Source organism: Spermophilus citellus (assembly GCF_964194105.1).
Source record: "Spermophilus citellus genome assembly, chromosome: 4".
Taxonomy (NCBI): Eukaryota; Metazoa; Chordata; class Mammalia; order Rodentia; family Sciuridae; genus Spermophilus; species Spermophilus citellus.
Genome location: NC_138185.1, coordinates 36,949,429 through 36,969,346, shown reverse-complemented (window position 1 = coordinate 36,969,346; position 19,918 = coordinate 36,949,429). Strand labels below are relative to the sequence as shown.

General features: G+C 36.4%; 1 pseudogene across 1 annotated transcript in view; it reads right to left on the bottom strand.

The window, feature by feature from the left end:
* LOC308648135 overlaps window positions 1–19,340 on the bottom strand; it is a 118,923-nt pseudogene extending 99,583 nt beyond the window's left edge. The window contains exon 1 of the transcript in view: window positions 19,162–19,340. The product of the transcript in view is annotated as an uncharacterized misc_RNA (transcript). The remainder of the gene's footprint in view (window positions 1–19,161) is intronic.
* Window positions 19,341–19,918: the final 578 nt, after the last annotated feature.

Genomic DNA, 19,918 nt, shown 5'->3' with positions numbered 1-19,918 from the left:
AGATTCCCCCCATGCCCCTGGTCTCCTGTTCTGTTCTCACCCCCCACCAAAGCATGCTCTCAGGAAAGTGGCAGCAATCAGTTACTCTCAAGTTCTATGGACTTAAGACATGACATTATCTCACCTGTGGTCAACAGATTTTAAATTCAGTGCTTACTGTGGAATGAAATACATCTTTGGGGATTTTTATTTGGTATTGAGATAGAGACTACATATGAAATTGGGGTGTTGCAAAGAGCCTTTCCAAGCCTTCTGAAATGAAAAAGGCATGTCTGAATAGATGAAAATTAACTGGGTAAACAGGGAGTCTTTGAAATAGGCAAGAGTTAGAAGCATCAACCTACCCTAATCCCCGCATTAGTCATTCAGTTTCCATCTAAATGTGTATAATGAGATTGTATCATTATCTTGCACGATGGAAAACTACTATTTTTTTCAAATTAGCAGCAGCAACAGCAACAATGCCACAATCATGTAAATTAATAGTTTCCTGGCTCTCCAAGCATTTTTTAATGTTAATCTTCATGTCAGCTCTTTGAGAAACAAGAACAGATACTAAAGATTTTTACCTGTTGTATCATACTATTGGTATTCAGAAACCCAAGCTGCAAGAATCTGACCTGAGACAAACCTTAATTCTTCTGCTTCATAATTAGCATTGCTGTCTCTGTTATATATGGCTGACTCTATTCAAGCTAATTATTTACAACCAAATTGTATTTAAAGAAGGAATATAAAGAACAAGAAACCAAGAATAATACCTAACAAGTAGCATTGACAATAGGAAAAACTGGATCTAGAGTCTGTCTAAGCCTTCAGTCTTTTCCTTTTCAGTTCACTGAGGGCCTGCCTGGGTTTGTATGGCCATGTGGTCCTTTCTTCTGTCACTTACTTTTTCCTGCCATTGTTCCCCATTCTGACAGATGAAGGCAAAGTGAGTAAGAACAAGTGTTCTGATTTCTTATGGTCCATCATCAGGATTCCAAAGAAGGCCTTGAGGATTTCAATAAGTTTATTTGAATTTTAGAGTTGTTGAGATTGTCAAATATAACCTATTTTTCTGGTTCTTTCTCAAGACAACAAGTAGACCCATACACATGAGGAAAATATCTTGACCCGTCAGCGTCTATGAGGTGGGCCTTAGTTTTTCCTTATAACATTTACTTGGCTATAACTACAAGAGTAGTTATATAAGTAAAGTTCAGATTGCTACACGAGTAGAAATGGCACCATACTGCTCCCAGAGTTTAATGTTGCCATATCTTTAGAGTACTTTTGATTTTGGATGGACCACTCCATTGAAGAAAATGGGAAACATGGCATTTTTACTAAAACAATATGAAATATAACATAAAAAATGTTTGGGATAGCATCATCCTGGGTTAGTTAAAGCTACATGAAGAAGCAAAGCAGTCTGCCCTCCCTCTCTTGCATTCTCCACTGTAAAATTCATATTCTCTGTGTAAGCAGGTTGTGTTCTCTAATTATCCAAACCCTCATCATTCTTATTGTTGCACACAAACTCTTGAAAGCTTTCACCATGTGGTACGTATCTACACAGACATCATAGTTTAGAATAAAGTGCTCATCTCTTGAGTGTAATGGATTATTGGAAACACATTTTTGTGTTCAATAAACTGTTTGGATAAAGCCCCACTTCTCATCCTGATAAAATGATCATTAAAAATTTAAAAAAAAAAAACTCTTCAGAGACCTAACTCTCTGTCCTTTTATGAGCATATTTAGAAAAAGTGGACTTTGCCTCTTCTGTACCCATGTATGTAGCTTTGCATTCCTGAAAAATCATATTTATTATTTTTCTGTTCTTTGTATCATCATTTTTTTAACAGGAAGAGCAGTAGCTCTCTGTTTTTAAAATGCTGACAAGTGGTGAAATAAGCTGTATTATTACTTATGTTGTACTGTTTTAGAAGCTAGGAATGAACTAAAGGATTGGGGCCCTGATATCTCAAACTATTCTCCTCTTAAAAAGAATATTTTTTAAAATGTGGGTTCCTTCCGTTTGATGAAAGTTTAAAGCACAGGGATGCTCTCAAACAGGCAACCTTGCAGATTGGAAATGCAGAAGAGTGGTATTTCTCCCTTCATGGGCACTGGCTTCAGGAAAGAAGACAGAGGAGCTGGCACCACACCACATACCCCAAGGCAAAGAGTTTGAAAATGAATTGTTTGACTAAAGAAGCAGTAGGAGAAATGTTTGCCAAAAAGGAACTTCAGAAGCTCTGCTGGAACATGAGTTAGAGGGAGTGAAAATATTTCAGATGGAATTTCTGCTAATGTTGCTGACAATGGGCTGGCTGACTCCCTGCTTGCAGATGGTGCCAGGGTGCTCCTCTTGAAGAAGTACACTGGAACAGCTGTGAACCACTCATGAAGCTCCCTTATTGACAAAAAGAAGATGGCATACTGGAGAGCATGAACTAAGAGTTCCTTTTAGATTAGAAGGCTAAGTCACCTCAGATAAATGTGGAGGATCAAATCCATTACTTCATGGAATTTAGTTATCTATCACTGTGTAACAACTTACTTCCCATTTAGAAGCTTAAAGCAAGTTTTAGTATCTCAAATTTTCTGTTGGTCCAGAATCCAGGTATAGCTTAGAAGGACTCCCCTGGCTTGGAATTCTTTGCATGCTGCATCAAAATTCTCTCTGGGTCTATAGTCACCTGAAGATTCAAGTGGGGAAAGATCTGCTTCCAAGATCGCTCACATGGTTATTGACAGGCCAAAGATCCTTGATAGCTGTTGCTGCAGATTCAGCTCCTTAACAACATGACCTCATCATAAAGACACTCAAAACATGACAGCTTGCTTGTTCCAGAAGAAAGAGCTCCAAGACCTCATCCCCTCATACACATAGACTGAAAACTCAGGCCTGCGCTATGGACTTTTGGAAACCTAAGCTTGGAAATGAAATCCCATGATTTCTGTATTCCCTTCATTAGAAATGACATCTCACTCCAGTAAGATTGGCATTCATTCTGAAGTCAAACAACAACAAGTGCTGGCGAGGATGTGGGGAAAAGGGTACACTTGTACATTGCTGGTGGGACTGCAAATTGGTGTGGCCAATTTGGAAAGCAGTATGGAGATTCCTGGGAAAGCTGGGAATGGAACCACCATTTGACCCAGCTATTGCCCTTCTCGGACTATTCCCTGAAGACCTTAAAAGAGCGTACTATAGAGATACTGCTACATCGATGTTCATAGCAGCACAATTCACAATAGCTAGACTGTGGAACCAACCTAGATGCCCTTCAATAGATGAATGGATTAAAAAAATGTGGCATTTATACACAATGGAGTATTACTCTGCACTAAAAAATGACAAATCATGGAATTTGCAGAGAAATAGATGGCACTAGAGCAGATTATGCTAAGTGAAGATAGCCAATCCCTAAAAAACAAATGCCAAATGTCATCTTTGATATAAGGAGAGCAACTAAGAACAGAATAGGGAGGAAGAGCATGAGAAGAAGATCACCATTAAACAGGGTCGAGAGGGGGGAGGGAAAGAGAGAGAGAAGAGAAATTGCATGGTAAAGGAAGGAGACCCTCATTGTTATACAAAATTACATATAAGAGGAAGTGAGGGGAAAGGGGAAAAAACAAGAGAGAGAAATGAACTACAGTAGATGGGGTAGAGACAGAAGATGGGAGGAGAGGGAAAGGGAGGGGAGGGGGGATAGTAGAGGATAGGAAGGGCAGCAGAATACAACAGACACTAGTATGGCAGTATGTGAAAAAAGTAGATGTGGAACCGATGTGAATCTGCAATATGTATATGGGGTAAAAATGGGAGTTCATAATCTGCTTGAATCAAATGTATGAAATATGATATGTCAAGAGCTTTGTAATGTTTTGAACAACTAATAATAAAAAAGTAAAAAAAAAAAATCTTTAAAAAAAAACCCTGGATATATAAGACTGCTTTTCCCTAATGTATGTGTAATTGATTTTGATAACATGGCAATATTTTTATATTACTAATTCAAATTTGTTTTTAAAAATTAATATGGCTTAATGAAGTTAAAATTAAGTCAGTGTGAAAAAAAAGAAATGACTACAATAACTAAAGAAGTCCAGCACACACTCAAGGGGAGGGGATTATACAAGGACACAGGTACCAGGAGGTAGGAGATCATTGATGAATATTAGGGTAGTTGCCTACCAGAGATGGTGACCATATTTTCCATTTTAAATGGAAGGCAAGGTTATCTTTCTCACCCAGTAGTAGTAAGTCTATTTATAGGAAATGAAACCATTGTTTTGAAAAGCAGCTCTTTGACTCAATGGATCATAGTCTTCACTCTGCACAGCATCCTGGTTAGTAATAATGAACTGGTGATTGTGGAGGCCATGAGAGGATATGTTATTAGGCACAGATATATAGAATCTCTCTCTTTGGGGCTCCAAGGAGACTAGTCACACAGAGATCTTGCACCTACTTCATCTAAGGAATGGACTTGGCCATGAGAAACTAATCTTTGGTTAAATAATGAAGAAACACATGGCTCAAAAGCTGTCAGGAATAGAATATAGTTGCCTCTAATAAGAGCTTGCTAATATCATATCTCTGCTACATGTTTTTCACACAATAGTGAAAAATTTACTACATATCTAGTCATTATAACTCGACTCAATGTGAACAAGTCTCTAGTTTCATGGCCATTTTAGTCTTGGTTAATAGGGCCTTATTATAGAAAAATGGCAAGAATTTTCCTCAGATCAATAAAAATTCAGGTTGAAGAATACAACAAGATATTAGAGTTGACAAGGACATTTGCAATCAGTTACCTCAACTTCCTCATTTTATGGGTAAGGCAAGAGGCCAGAGCTGAGAATAAACCAGAACAACGAATTCACTGGTTAACCTACTGTAGATTCCTGCTTCTACAAGCATTAATGAAATTAGGAAGACAAAAAAAAAAAAAAAAAAGAGAGAGAGAGAGACCAAAAATGGCCCTATTTGCTGTGTAGTCATGTGGAAAAGAAAATGGTGGAGGCTAGGGAATATTTTTCAAATAATATTTTTAAGCTGAAAATTCCTGTAGGGGTTATAGTTACATTCTCATGAACTAACTCCAAACAAAAAAAGGTCTTCATAAACAGGTACTTGAGTTAATGACAACTAATTGCTGGTGAATTTCATAGTCGGTGACTATCACTCCATTCTGGAAATCCATTCCAGGGACCTGACTGAATTCTGTGGTCATTATTGTGGGGTCTTGAGGGTGGATGGCAACACACCATGGAGAAACTGTCCAGGAAGCAATGATGTCAGAGTTCTTAATCCACTTTATTACAGAGTCCAGTTTGTGAATAAGAAAACTTTGGTTTCAGTTCTATACCTTTCATAAGTAGTGGTTTCCTCTTGGAATAGTTACAAACTTTGGGCCAATTATTTTGTAAGATTAGAGAATTGGTTTAGGCCAAATGATTATTATCTGCCAGCAATAACAGCCTACCATTTGGGAGGAAGGAGTATAGGAGAAAATCTGAGATAAAGTAGAAGGAAAACAACAAGAAACATGTTGGTAGAAAAAAAATTCCTAGATTCTACTAGTTAAAAAAAAAAAAGAAAAGATCTTTTTGTTGGGATATAGGGAATCCTGACAGAACTTCAACATAGGAAAATGGAAAACAGAAATGGAAAATGAGAAATGCATGTTCATTAAAGAGAACTCAAATTGAAATACAGTGGAAGGCTCTGGTTAGATAATCACCATTCCTACCAGTCCTAAAGTTCAGAGAGTCAGTGAATGGCGAAAGACAAGGTCCCTCTGGAAACAATGCTAGAACAGGGAAAGTACTGAGGAAGGAAAGGGCTGGCCTCCAGCTAAAAGTGGCCTGAGATGGAGTCAAGATAGAACACTGGCAAGCAGAAACAAGGCCTTCAAACAAAGGACCCTGAGACTGGATGCTTCCATCCACCTCAGTTCAAAGAAAATCAAGATCCCAACTCCAGTTACTTTCCATGGCAGGTTTACTCTTGTCCACCAGTATATTTCCAGGACTAAATGTCACTTGCTAAATTCCAAAGTTTATAACCTGAAGGAGCATATTCTTAGGAAAATAGTCCAAGAATGTGTTGGTCTCCAGTAGAAAGTCAAACTCATTTGTCATTGACTTCAATGTTAAATGGCAAAAAAAAACAAAAATTAAAAAGCCAGGTGGCTATTAAATTTGGTATTTTAATTAATTACACTAATACACTCATGTCTCTTGAAGGGGGGAATGTGAATCACACTGTTCCTAATTTTCATTGTATTTGGATTATCCCACATTGTTATTGACACAGTAACATTTCACAAAAATCTACAATAATTTTTATATATTAATTTACTTACATATTCACCTAATTTATACTAAAATTTATATTCTGGGTAAATATCTGAAACACATTAGAACTGTGGCTTAAGAACAGAAATAAATGAAACCATTGTCCTCCCATATATAAAGATTTTTCTTCTATGAGTTTGAAGCAACTTCCTCTTCCACCAACAGCTACCTTAAGAGAAGAAAAGGGAAGACATATTCTAATTAAAGAATAAGATGTTTATAATGAAAAGGGAAGGAACAGAGTGCAGAAGGAAACTGGGTTTGAAGTGGGGACTCCTGGATTCTAAAAGGAAGTGCTTCTGAAGTGCATGGCCAAGTCACTGACTTGGTATTGGTCACATGCTTCAGTTCTTTGGCCGTTAATTAGATTATGTCCAGTAACTTTCTGCAGTTCTGTAATACTTTCTAGATATTATGAAAAATAAATGTTCATAGAAGAAAGTTGTAAAATATGAAAATGTTCAAAGAGAAAGCAAAAATACCATCAATATAACCATTCAGAGAATCCACAGATAAATTGGGAAATACCCCCTACCTTCTAGTCTTTTGCTTCACATGCATGTGTGTGTGTGAGAGAGAGAGAGGAGAAATTTTGAAATTTCTTGTGGCTTAACTTGTTCAATTAAATGCATATCATGGAAATTTTTCTTGTCTTTGTACAATATTATAAAACTTGTTTTATGGATTGAATATTTGCATTTATAAGTTCACAAGCTTGACTGTATTATATTCAATTATTCTGTTTTTAATCTTCCACAATAATTATTAATACTCTAATGACTTTGCATTGCAATGTTTGTAGATAGTCAATATGGAGGAAAGAGAAGTGTAGAGAAGGTGAGGGGATATGAGTATAAATATTTATGTGTATACATTAATGTTTTTTCACAACTGGGTTTTTGAATTAATTTCCTTTAAATGGGTGCTCAGAGTGATTGTTTGGATTACTGCAAGAACAGTTGATTACGAGAACAATTTGATTAGGTTTAAGTAATAGAATTTGATTTTTTTTTTTTTCTGAATAGAGCCATGCTACTAGGCTGTGTGGGCTGGGAAGACCAAACTCCTCTGGAGAAAAATGACCACTGTGAAAAAGATGGAAACATCTGGAAACATGCTATAATGAGAGTGCTGGGACACTGATGACCTTATAATTAGGTAAAGAAATTAGAAAAGAATGTGAAAGAATTAGGGGCAACCTAGGCAGGATAGACTGAGAAGACAAAAAATAGAATTACTACAACTTTAGTGGTAATACCCTGAGCTCTGGATTTACTGTTTAAATGACCTACTATAATTACACCCTTTCTTCCCACTCCCAGATCATACCTACCTTTCTCAGGTTACCTGCTCTGCTCTCCTCCCTTTGTTCTTCAGAGTCAATCCCACATATTCTTTGAGAATCAACTCAAGCTCTGTTTTTCAAGGAAGCCCTGCCTGACCTCCCAGACCAAACAAGATAAACCCTTTTCTTGTGGTCTCCCATAACACCTGCTGTCTGCTTCCTTTAATTTACCTACCACAAGGCAGTGCAATTCGGTCCTTACATTTCTTCTTGAATTGAATGTTTTGAAGGAGGGACTTAACCTTATTCATCTTTCTAATTCCAATGTCTATAACAACATTTAGACTATTAAGGAGACTCATTTGTTGAATGGAAGGAGTCCTTCCACAAGGAAATAATTGTGTAATAACTGAGTCAACTGCAGTGATTCAACCAAGTCAAGTACTATAACAGTAGTTGATGGAGGACTGCCAGGCCAAGTATATATGATTGTTCCACTTGCTTCTCTTTCATCCCATAGAGTAAGTCTACTTGTTGCAATGCCTACTTGTTATAATGGACATTGTACTATCTAATGTCAAGAATAATGTGTAGCCAACACAGCTGGCTCAGCACTCTACTGTAGAGTGCAATTTAGTGCCAAAATGAGGGTCGGTGCAATGACTGAAGCCCAGTATGGAAAGATCACTCCTTTCAAAAAGAACAAGTTTTGCATTCCCTGAGACAGGACTCACGATGTTCTTTCTGCTCCACGTATCCCTGACTTTTTAATTTTTATGGAGTGTATCAACTGTTCTCATTTGAAAAATGAGGTGCTCTTTATCATAATGAATAAAGAAAATGAAGAGAGGTAAGTGTCCAGATCAGATTAATGGAGAGGGTGTCACTAGAAATTTTTCCTTAATGAAAAATTTGACAGAATTTGAAAGTCAATGATTAGAGTCTTGTGAAAATCACTGCACAGTAATTACAAGTTCAATAACATCATTAAAAATTCGGTATGTCTGAAATATCATTCATTCTTATTTAACATAAATTAATTGTGTTAAAGAGATGTGAGAAATATCTTTGACACTATGGCAGTGTAACTGTATTTGTTGGGAACTAGTCAAGGAAATGTTGTTGTTCAGCTGTGGGTTATTTTGTTTTATTTTGTTTGAAGATTTACTCATTAAAATTTGTACCATCAGATGTTTCAATTTTGAAAACTAGGGACTCAAGTTACTTAGAGACCTGTCTTTGCCATATTATGTTTTAATTACTGCTACTAAGATCTTGGCTGTTGTAGCTCTGTGAATATTTTAAATTATACGAAGTAAAAGATTTAGCGAGTAAAGAAGATGGAAATCTCTAGAAAATTCTAAATATACAACAAATATCACTCTCACTAACAGACTGTACCAATAAAAATAAGACACTTAAATGCATGAACATGTTCTAAATGCCATATCATTATAAATTATTTCCTGTGTTCTCAGGCCTAAAGATTATCCAAGATTCTGGTAAGACATTAAAGCCACATGACCTTCTAAAATAAAAGTGTGCAGATGCCAAAGCATGTAAAAATATTTCTAACATGAGCAAAATTTTATTTAAATTCTCTTTCTCTCTACGTATACCTGAATATTATCTCTTCTATCAATTTTGCCTCAGGAGAGAAGCAGTTACCATTTATGTACTAGTCTACTGTGCTGATTTTTAGAGCTCCCAGACAAAACCTAACTTCAACACATCTTGAAGAAGAAATATTGTTTGTTTGTCGGAACTTTTTGATAGGTTTCATGTCAAAGATCCAAAGGCAGAGACACCCATGGACATTTTCATCTTAGCCCATCACCTTGCAAATACAGCTTCCCAAACAAGGCCCCACTAGCTTATTCTGCAGCCCATCAGCTTGAGGTCTTCTCTTTTGCCACAAGCCTGGGAAGGTCTTTCCTTTTTAGTGACCACTTTCTAGTCTCTATCAAATCAATGATATGGCATAGACATGTGGAACTCCAAGAAAGTGCTTCTTGATTTTTTTTTTTCAAAGACCACCCCCACTACACACCAGTTGTACCTTTGTGTCCACGGTGATCTCAAGCCTGACACCATGTGTTGTTGTATAAATAACATGAAAACACCATTGTTAGTTCTCTTTGGTGTAGTTAGACAAAATCTTTTGCATAATATAACAAGATATGGCCTGACATGAAACCCGTATCACTTCAAAAAATGAACCCATCTCTTTCTCAGTAGCTTGCCTCTATGAGACAAACAGATGTCATTAAATTTCAGAATTATAGATAACAACATGGATGGAAGAAATCACAGTTAATTTAGCAACAATATTTTAAGCTTAATGGAGAATTAAAAAGGAAGTAATGTGTTCAGGTGTTTTGACCCCTTAAGAAGCATAAGTAGACACTGAATTCTTCTGAAACAGTAGGCTTTTTATAACTGATATTTTATAAAAGTGTATCCAAAGACAAAGCTGATAAGGGATGGTGAGCCATATGCTATGACTTCCTTTTGATAATGTACACTATCCCCCCCCCCAAATAAAAACACCCAATAGGTAGTGATAACTCTATGTGATTAATTACATTGTAATTCTCCTTCTACTCCCTATAGCCACATGCTATGTCACATGCAACTTTGTACTGCCTTCCATCAGAAAGTGGAGTGGAGTTTCTCACCCCTTAAATGTAGCAGTTATATAACTTACCATGAGTAGGACAGTGTGATGAGAATGATGATGTCGCAAGTTTCAAACCAGGGTCTCCAGAGGGTTGCATGCTTCCAATGTATTCTCTCAAAATCCTGGCCAGCCTCCATCTGAACAAGATCAGACCAGGTCATGGACAGTGGGTGACCATTTGGAGAAGACATAAGCCACTTCAGTTAAAGCCAACCTGGACCAGTCACCCCCACCCAACTGAGCAACTGATGGCTGACACATGAGTGAGGCCAGCCAGAACCAGAAGTGACCAGCTGAGCCTAGTTTAAATTGTGAACCTCTATTATTGTGTGCTAAATAAGTTGGTGCTCTTTTAATTTTCTGTATCATTCTTTTCAAAATAAGAGAATCTAATCACAGGAGGGGGGAAAACCAAGATACTTACATATATCCGTCATCTTATATTCATCAAATATTCCACTGTTATATATAAATAAAAAAGAAAATAAAATAAAGATGAAGTTAAAAAAATAATGTTCTGAAAGACAGAGATGGCTGAGGAAGTGTTCCATACTAAAGGATACTTATCAGCATAAAGATTAAATGCTGCACATAGACCTGAACTGAATACTAGACTGGGAAAAATAGCTTTGGAAGACATGGTTTGAAAATTGACATTGTTTAAAAATTGAAATTATTATTAGATAATAATATTTATTCAACTTTAAATTTTCTGAATTTGATATTTGTTCTGTGGTTATGTAAAAAAATCTATGTATTCCTAAAGGAGTATCCACAATGATGCAATTATAAAGAGTTACAAAATTTGAAAGTTAATTCTCAAAAGTATCAGCAGCATTAAAAATATCAAATATATTGGGGCTGGGGATGTGGCTCAAGCAGTAGCGCGCTTGCCTGACATGCGTGTGGCCCGGGTTCAATCCTCAGCACCACATACAAACAAAGATGCTGTGTCCGCCGAGAACTAAAAAATAAATATTAAAAAATTCTCTCTCTGTCTCTCTCTCTGTCTCTCTCTCTAAAAAAAAAACAAATATAAATAGATAAATATATCTATATACACATACTATTAGAGATTGGTATACATCATATATATATTATATGCATCAATATATAATACATATTTGCACATATATGCATACATATACATATGTGTGTGTATAAATAGAGAGGAAGGAAGCAAATAGCAGAACATCAATCATTGAGGAATATGAATGATGAGTATTCTGGAGCTTATTTTTTGCAACTTTTGATTCATTTGATTTTTTATGAAAAACAGTTAAAATGTATAAACTGCTGAGAAAATCATAATGTCATTTCATTTATGACTTTATAACTTGAGGGATATAGGAGAGTGAGGTGAAGAAGTGAAGTCTGTTTTCCACTGTGAGTATGAGGAGGAAGCACCTTCTCCTCCCTGCTTCTTTGTACAGATCATGGACCCCACCATGATTACTCAGGACCACAGAATCCACAGATCATGATACTCTTTAGCAATAGTCCTCTCTCACCAGCACATCTGCCAGCTCCTAATTTCTTGGTGTCTCCATCTAACTGTCATACAGTCATACTATGATTCACATATCTCAAGGGCTTTTCAGTTCCTTCGTGGATAGTCATTTTACCACCTCACAAACATAGGACATTTTTAGATGGATCATTTTACAGAAAAGTAAAAGACAACACAGACAGAAATAACTTTTTAATCATGCTGTGAGTCTGCATTAAAGCAGAGTACTCTCCTTCTTGGAGCTTCTAGTGAGATTAATACAGTAATTTAATTTTAAATCTTATAAAGCAATCTTTAGAAATTACAAGTTAATCATATCAGTCATCCTGTGTCATTCTTCACAATTATTCTTTTGCTTATTCCCATATCCCCTGAGGATGTTTCAACCAGTAAACTCCCTTTCACTATGGAGATTAACTGCTTTTGCTGTGACTTAGTCACTAAATAGTAACACAGGAGAAAGACACCCCCACTCCACCCCTGCCGCCAACACTTTCTTATTTATTATTTTTGTTACTTTACAGGATACATTGAAGTTTAACTCTAGTGCTACTGGAGAGAGTGGAGAGTAAGTGTCCCTTTGGAGAGGATATAAGCTACTTCAGCATTTTTACTTTTCAGTATTTTTAATATTAATACCAAAACGCCAGTGACTATAGTGAAATCATCAAATGTGATTTCCAATTGAAAGGTTTGGAGAAAATTCATCCCACTTCTTTCATTTTAAAAAGAATAAGGTCCAAAAAATTATGAAAGTGACGCTAGGTTATACTTTGAGACAGTTCCTGTTTCAAAACTGTGTGAGATTGTAGACTTATATCATAAGTTCAGTGTCTATTTCACGTTGGTTTATTTCTAAGGTTTGAGTAAGTGAAGGAGATATGAGACAAGGATGCAGGAAGGTGAGCCAAGCACTTGTTCCCCTTATAAGTCATAGGGACACTCCCAGAATTTGGCTATTTTGGCTGCCTTTGCAGGATGGTATGTCAATTACATCTGAAATTTAGACTTGTTGTTACTTAAACATTACAAACATGATACTTTAGAAAAGACCTAGATTGTTTGTGGATGGGGACATCAAAAGGTAGCTCTTGTGAGCTAAGAGGGCTGTTTCAAATCAGAAAGTAGTAACACTAGATGTGGATTGTTGTGGCTCTTAACTCTCCATGAGCTGAGTTTTTTTTTTTAAGTATTTATTTTTGAGATTTACTAAGAAATATGCAATTTTTAAAAGAGCTCAATGTTTTTGAATTCTCATTTGTTTCCAAGCTTATGAATTAAGAACATTTATATAATAAAATAGGCATTTGAAAAGTGCATTTGACTCTTTGGGGGAAAGATATCAAATTTTCACCAGTAAATATGATGTTAGCCATGGCCTAATCCATACAATCTTCATTGTGTTGAGGAACAGTCCTTTTATTCCCATTTTTATTTTTTTTTAAATATTTATACATAACAGCAGAACACACTTTGATACATCATATATAATGCAGTCTAATTTTTCATTCTTCTATGCTAAGAGAAATACACCAATCTCCCCCCAAAAAACAAAAGCTGAATATTTTCTCTAATATGTGGATACTAATTCACAATGGTTGGGGAAGACTAGGGAAGAACAGATTTACTTTAGATTAAGTAGAGGGGAGTGAAAGGAGAGAAGAGGATATGGGGGTAAGAAAGATAATAGAATGAATCTATTCTGATTTTGTTCACAGTTTTCAACCTGAAAAGGTATGAAGTTGTCTGCTTTGATATAAAGAGAACAACTAAGAACAGAACAGGAAGGAAGAGCATGAGGAAAAGACTACAGTAAACAAAGACGAATGGGGGGGAGAGAAACGGAGAGAGAAGGGAAAGCACATGGAAATAGTAGGAGACCTTCAATGATACATAAAATTATAAGAAGTCATGAGGGGCAAGGGGGAGGGAAAAAAAGGGAGAGAATTGAACAACAGCAGGGGAGGTAGAGAGTGAAGATGGGAGGGGAGGGGAGGGGAGGGGGGATAGTAGGGGATAGGAAAGGTAGCAGAATACAACAGTCACTAATATGGCATTATGTAAAAATGTGAATATGTAACAGATGTGATTCTGCAATCTGTATTTGGGGTGAAAATGGGAGTTCAAAACACAATTTGAGTCAAATGTATGAAAGATGATATATCATGAGCTATGTAATGCTTTAAATAATCAAAAAAAATGTTTAAAAAAAAGAATTATTTGTGTTCTAATAAAATATATTGTTCTTTTACATTCTGTTTATTTCATGTAGACCTTCACTTGTAGCCACTTACATAATACCATAAATTATAATATGCATGTATGTAGGCATATATTAGCACTCTTACTGTTTTTTCTTTATTAATAATAAAAATGTTTTGAGTCAAAAAAAAACATATAAAAGTAAATATATGTGATCCAGTATATTAGTAGAATGAAGAATAAAACATGATCATCACATGAGCTGAGTTTACCAATAGATATTTGAGGTGTGTGCTTGCATGCATTTAGTCTATTCCTACACAGGTCAGTTCAGCTGGGTATGGTTTTTTCTAGGTATATATGTTTTCCAAAGATGAAATCCTGCATACCAAGCACAGAATTTTGTTGTGCTCAAATTCTTCCATAATATACCAATTGCATTGACACAAATTTGTTTCTGAAACAAGTCTAGTAAAGGATTGACTGTATATCTATTATTAACTATTTATGGACAGACCAAGTCATGAGCTAATATATTCCAAGTCATCCAAATGATAATTGGCAAAGCCAGGACTGTCACCAAGATTTCTAGACTAAAAATTGAAATATTTTACCAGGTCATGATAAGATTATATCTGATTTTTTATTCAAAGGATAAAGTGCAGAAAATGGGCATGCTTTTAAATGTACAAAGTGCTCACCATGATGTAATCTGAAAGTTCAGTGTTTTACTTTGTTCTTAAAGACAAGACAGCAATGTCTCTGCCTGTTCCTCTTAAATAACTTTGCCTAATCCTCTAGGAAGCAAGTATGCAGACATAAATTCACTAAATTTCATGTCAAGAATTAAACAGGCCAACTATCAAAGGGAGAGGATAAGCCATAGGGTTAGAAGCACCTACCCCATTGGAAGGGTATTAAAGAGAGATAAAATGGAAAAATGGGAAAAACTGACAAAACGTGTTGGACCTCTTACAAATGACTTGCACCTTTGTGATGAAGTATGTTTGGGTTTAGAATTCTTGATTCTTGGAGTACATCAAAATTCCTAAAATGAAAATTGTGTAAAAATACATATGTCTTGGGACTACACAGTATATTAGTTAAGGTCTTCTACAATCAAACAATAGAACATCTCACAATAGATGGATACATGGATAGATGAATAGATAGATCTATGATAGATAGACAGGTAGATAAATAAATTTATTATTATAGGTCATTGGCTCCTGTGATTAGAGAGGCTCTTACTTCCCATAATCTACTGTCAGCAAGGCATAGACCCAGAAAAGTGGTTGGTGCAATTCTACCTTAGTCTGAAGGCCTGTGAACTGGGAGAGTGGATGCTGTAAATATCAAACTTAAGGCCAGGGGATGAGGAGACGGAAGTATCAATTTAGTAGTGAGAAAGGAAAAAAAGGGGTGAATTCCTCCTTCTTCAATCTTGTGTCTATTCAGATCATCAAAGGACTAAGATGATGCTTATCCACATAGGGAGAGCAATCTACTTCATTGAGTCCACTGAGTCAAGTGCCAACCTCATTCAGAAACACCTTGCAGACACACCTAGAAATAATGTTGAATCTGGGCACCCCTTGACCTGTCAAATTGCCACAGAAAATTATTTACAACATCCAGTTCTTTCCTTTTAGAATTTGATAGTGGAGCACAAGTATGTGTATTTCTTAGGGTCCAGTGATTTTGCCTAGACTTTTAATAAGAAACATGAGGAGGAGATGGCATAATCTAAGGCCAGCCTATCATAATCTTGTTTTTGAGTTTATAACCAACTTTGTTAACCATAGAATATTGTTATAAAGAATAAAAGAGTTAAGAAGTATGAAAATAATTTGCAACTTTTGAAGTAGTATTTAATGTAAGGTAAAATAATAGAAAAAAACTTCACCTAATTATAATTATTTTGTAAGTAACATGACAACACTGTTTAGAACCCCTAAATAACTAGCTTGTTCTTGGTTCCCATTAGTAAAATAAAAATATCAACCATAAACATAGTTTATTTTGAACCAAGTCTATTTCTTTTGTTGGCCTAAAATTGGAATTAATAAATGATCTGTGGTTTAAAATTGCAAATATCTCTAGTTTCAGGGTATATGCCAAAGATTTTTTAAAAGGCAAATTTCCTGTATCCTTGCCACAACCTCTTTCATTCCCCTTTCCCCACAGACAATAATTTTAGTATGTTTAGTGAGGATGTTTGAATTTGAATGTGTTACTGTTTGAATATGTGCATTTTAAAATTTTGTAACTGGTATTGTTTGTATTTATATAATGGTATAATTTATACTAGTACTGTTTTACATATAATTAAGTTACATTAATAATATTAAAATTCATTTATATTGCCTTATTTTCAGTTAATCCATTCCTTTTGCTAATGATTTGCATTGTATGTACATATGGCAAATTGCAAACAGTTGACCTAGATTTTTATCCTTCTCTGTTTTTTGCTTTTTACTATGTCAACCTGCAAGGCTCTCTCACATGGACATGGTGGCATGCTCTACTTTTTGACACTTGTCTTGGCCATGTGATTTTCCTTGTTATATTTGCTGACTTGATATAAATAAAACTTGAGGAAAGCATTTGTATACCTCTACTCATTCTCCTATCTCTGACATTATGATGAAAAGCTATGTTTAACTGAACTTACTGGTCCCAAGAAGAAGATGAGAGATACATGGAGCAGAGCCAGGCTGGATGTGTGTGTGAGAGAGATTTGGGTTATAGATATCTGAGCAAGCCCAGCCTAGATCAATGGTGTCCCACAGATTCATGAGAAAAAATATATGCTGCTGAAATTTTGTGTTTGTATATACAATTAGTGTTGCAATACTAACTGATACAATGTACTATGAGAATCGGTACTCTAATTGATTTTATTTATTTTTGTATTTTTTTGATACTGGGGATTAAACTCAGGGGCACCCAACTACTGAGACACATCCCCAGCCCTTTTTTTGTGTTTTATTTAAAGACAGGGTCTCACTAAGATGCTTAGTGCCTCACTGTTGCTGAGGCTGGCTTTGACCTCCTGCCTCAGCCGCCCAAGCCACTGGGATTACAGGTGCTCACCTCCAGACCTGGCTACTCTCATTGATTTCTAATTCAGGCTATCAGTTATGGAAAAAGGCTAGGCATTTTATACAAAGACAAAGCAGTTTCTAATATTCATATTTATTTAAAAATCTAATTTGATGATATATACATTTATATAAAACCTATCATATTCTACAATGTATTTCCATTCTTATTATCTCATTTGATCCTCTCAACTCCAAGCAGCAAGAAAAGTGGTCTATAAGCCCTCCATCCCCTCCCCTCCCCTTGACTCATGCCTTTGGTTCTTCAATCATTTTATTCTGGCTCTTCAAGATACATTAATTTCTTCAATATCACCACCTAATTCCCATCATCCCTATCAGGCATACTCAAAGATAGCTTTATATCAGCACATTGCTACAGAGACGACTATTCACTATTTACAAGGGTAAATCTTAAGAATGTGCATATGTTAGGAGCCATTCTGTGGCCGCACTTCTGTAGCAGCCAAGTGAAAATCTAGATAATAGAATAACAATAATAACCAAAAAAAGAAAGAAAGAAAGAAAGAAAGAAAGAAAGAAAGAAAGAAAGAAAGAAAGAAAGAAAAGAAAAAAAAGAAAAAGAAAGAAAGGAAAGAAAAGAAAGAGAAGTCTGCTGAAATGGATAACTCTAGTTGCTTGATTATGTATATTATTTCGGCATAGCCAGTTCACAATTTTTTTGCACTCACATTAAAGTGGCCATTGTGTACAAATGAAGGACAAAGAATCCTTGATCATTTGGTGATATAAATATGGAGATGAGAAAATTTCTTTGATAAAACATTCACGGTACAAAACTTGTAGGGGTCCTCCAGCTATGGCAATGAGAGGGAACAAAGGTTTCGTTTGCTACAACTGCATATGAGAAGGAACAGTATGTTAGATATTCTGTGGGTTTCATTGAAAAGTGACCAAGAGAATGATCAATGGTCCTAGTCTTTGATTTGAGGCTTGTGTAAGGGACAGATGTGACATCAGGAGAACTACCTATGTCATATGCAATAGAGGTAGGGCCATCATCTACTGACTAGGAGGCTGGTCCTGTAACTACCAAAGAGGCTCTGCTGGTCAGGCAACTTGTACAGCAAAAATAGCTCAAAGGAATTTTCTATAGAGGCAATGACACAGAAAGGTATTGGATGGAAAGTTAAGAGACCAGGTTTGTAGTTTGGGCTCTGTAGTGAATGCCTATCTGATTCTAGACAAGTTATTCAACTTTCCTATGCATCATTTTCTTTGGTTGTAAAAGGAGGACTTTGACTAAGACCAAGAATGATAATGAACTCTTCCTAGGGTGAGTGCAGACGTCTTTTGCTTTATCAGAGGTAGGGAAAGTGACAGTGTATTGCCTTGCCTTTGCTATGCCTATAGAACTGATTTTAAAGACAGAGCCCAAGTTCTGTGATTAACCACCCACTCTGAAAAGTAGCCTGTTAAGTGTTGATAATATTATAAACATTCAAGCAAACTGTCAAGGCCAGAATTTCTCCCAACATTCCTTAAGAAGATCAAAGAAGTTGAGAATAATGTGATGTGTGCTTTTTCCTGTGCTGATAGATTACACAACGAGAAGAAAGTCCGACTAATCCATCTCCATCAGTCTTCTCCTGCTTCCTCTGCTCTTATACCATTTGTTTGAAAACTATGTTCACCTACCACAAAGAGCTGCTTGAAGAATCAGGAGCTACTAACCACCTGAACTTCCTCCCTGGAGGAAATGCCAGGATTCTCAAATCATTCCTCCACATTTTCAGCTAGAGCAGATTGTGTGTGTTTTAGAAGTGATGAGTCGTGATGGGGCCACTGCTCTGATGCAGTCCTCAGTGGCTCCTGTGTCAAACAGTAGCCTTGAACACCACTCCAGGGAGAGAAAAGAGCAGAGAGGTCAATGCGTCGTAATGTCCAGGGTAATGTGTCAGCTCATAAGTCTTCAGAACCTCCAGCCATGAAAAACAGCTGCAGCTTGCCAGTGTCTGAACCCTGGGCTTATTACCTCTCCTTGTTTTGTCCTTACGTGAAAATCTGTAACGGGATCCGCTCCTGCTCAGCCTCAAAAGCAACCCATTTAACAAGAAGGTCCTGGGCCTGCCAGGTATTTGAGAAGAAATGCAGTGTATCAACACTCTGCAGTATTTCATCTTGCAGCAGCTTGGGCTGGCCTCTTTGCAGCCTCCCTTGCGCTGCCTCTGGCATTGGGTGTGCTTTCTGTCCCCATTAGCGTGTCATTAGTGCCATTAATGAAAATCCGGTTTTACACACTGAAAAGTGATCCGAAGCAGTCTTGAGGAAATGCTATAAAGCCTGCTCCTGCTGTTTGCAGGAGCCTTTAGCACACCTGCAGTTTGGACAGGGCTCTTAAAAGGGTCTCTCCCCCTGGGTGGAAGGAGGTGCAACAAATATAAATAGTATAATAAATGGTACAAATAGCTTCATTCTGGGAACGTGAAAGCTCTTGTCTGCCTCTATATAAAGTCCATGCACTCCATGATGCAGAAGTTAAATGGTAAGGATTTGTAGCTTGAGGAAACTGGTCATTAACCCCAGGTACAGGATTTGTATGCCAGGTCCACCAGTCTTAAACAGTCCTCTGGGCATTTTCCTTAAGGAAAAGTTAAGAAATAGACATTGTTAGTTTAAAATAATCATCTGTTTAGTGGCAAACTGAAGCATAAATTAAGGAATCTCTTTTATACTGTGTAATGTCATGAAAAAAAGGCAGATCCAGTACTTTTAAATCCAACTCTACAGAATCATTTAATGAAATTAGGAAA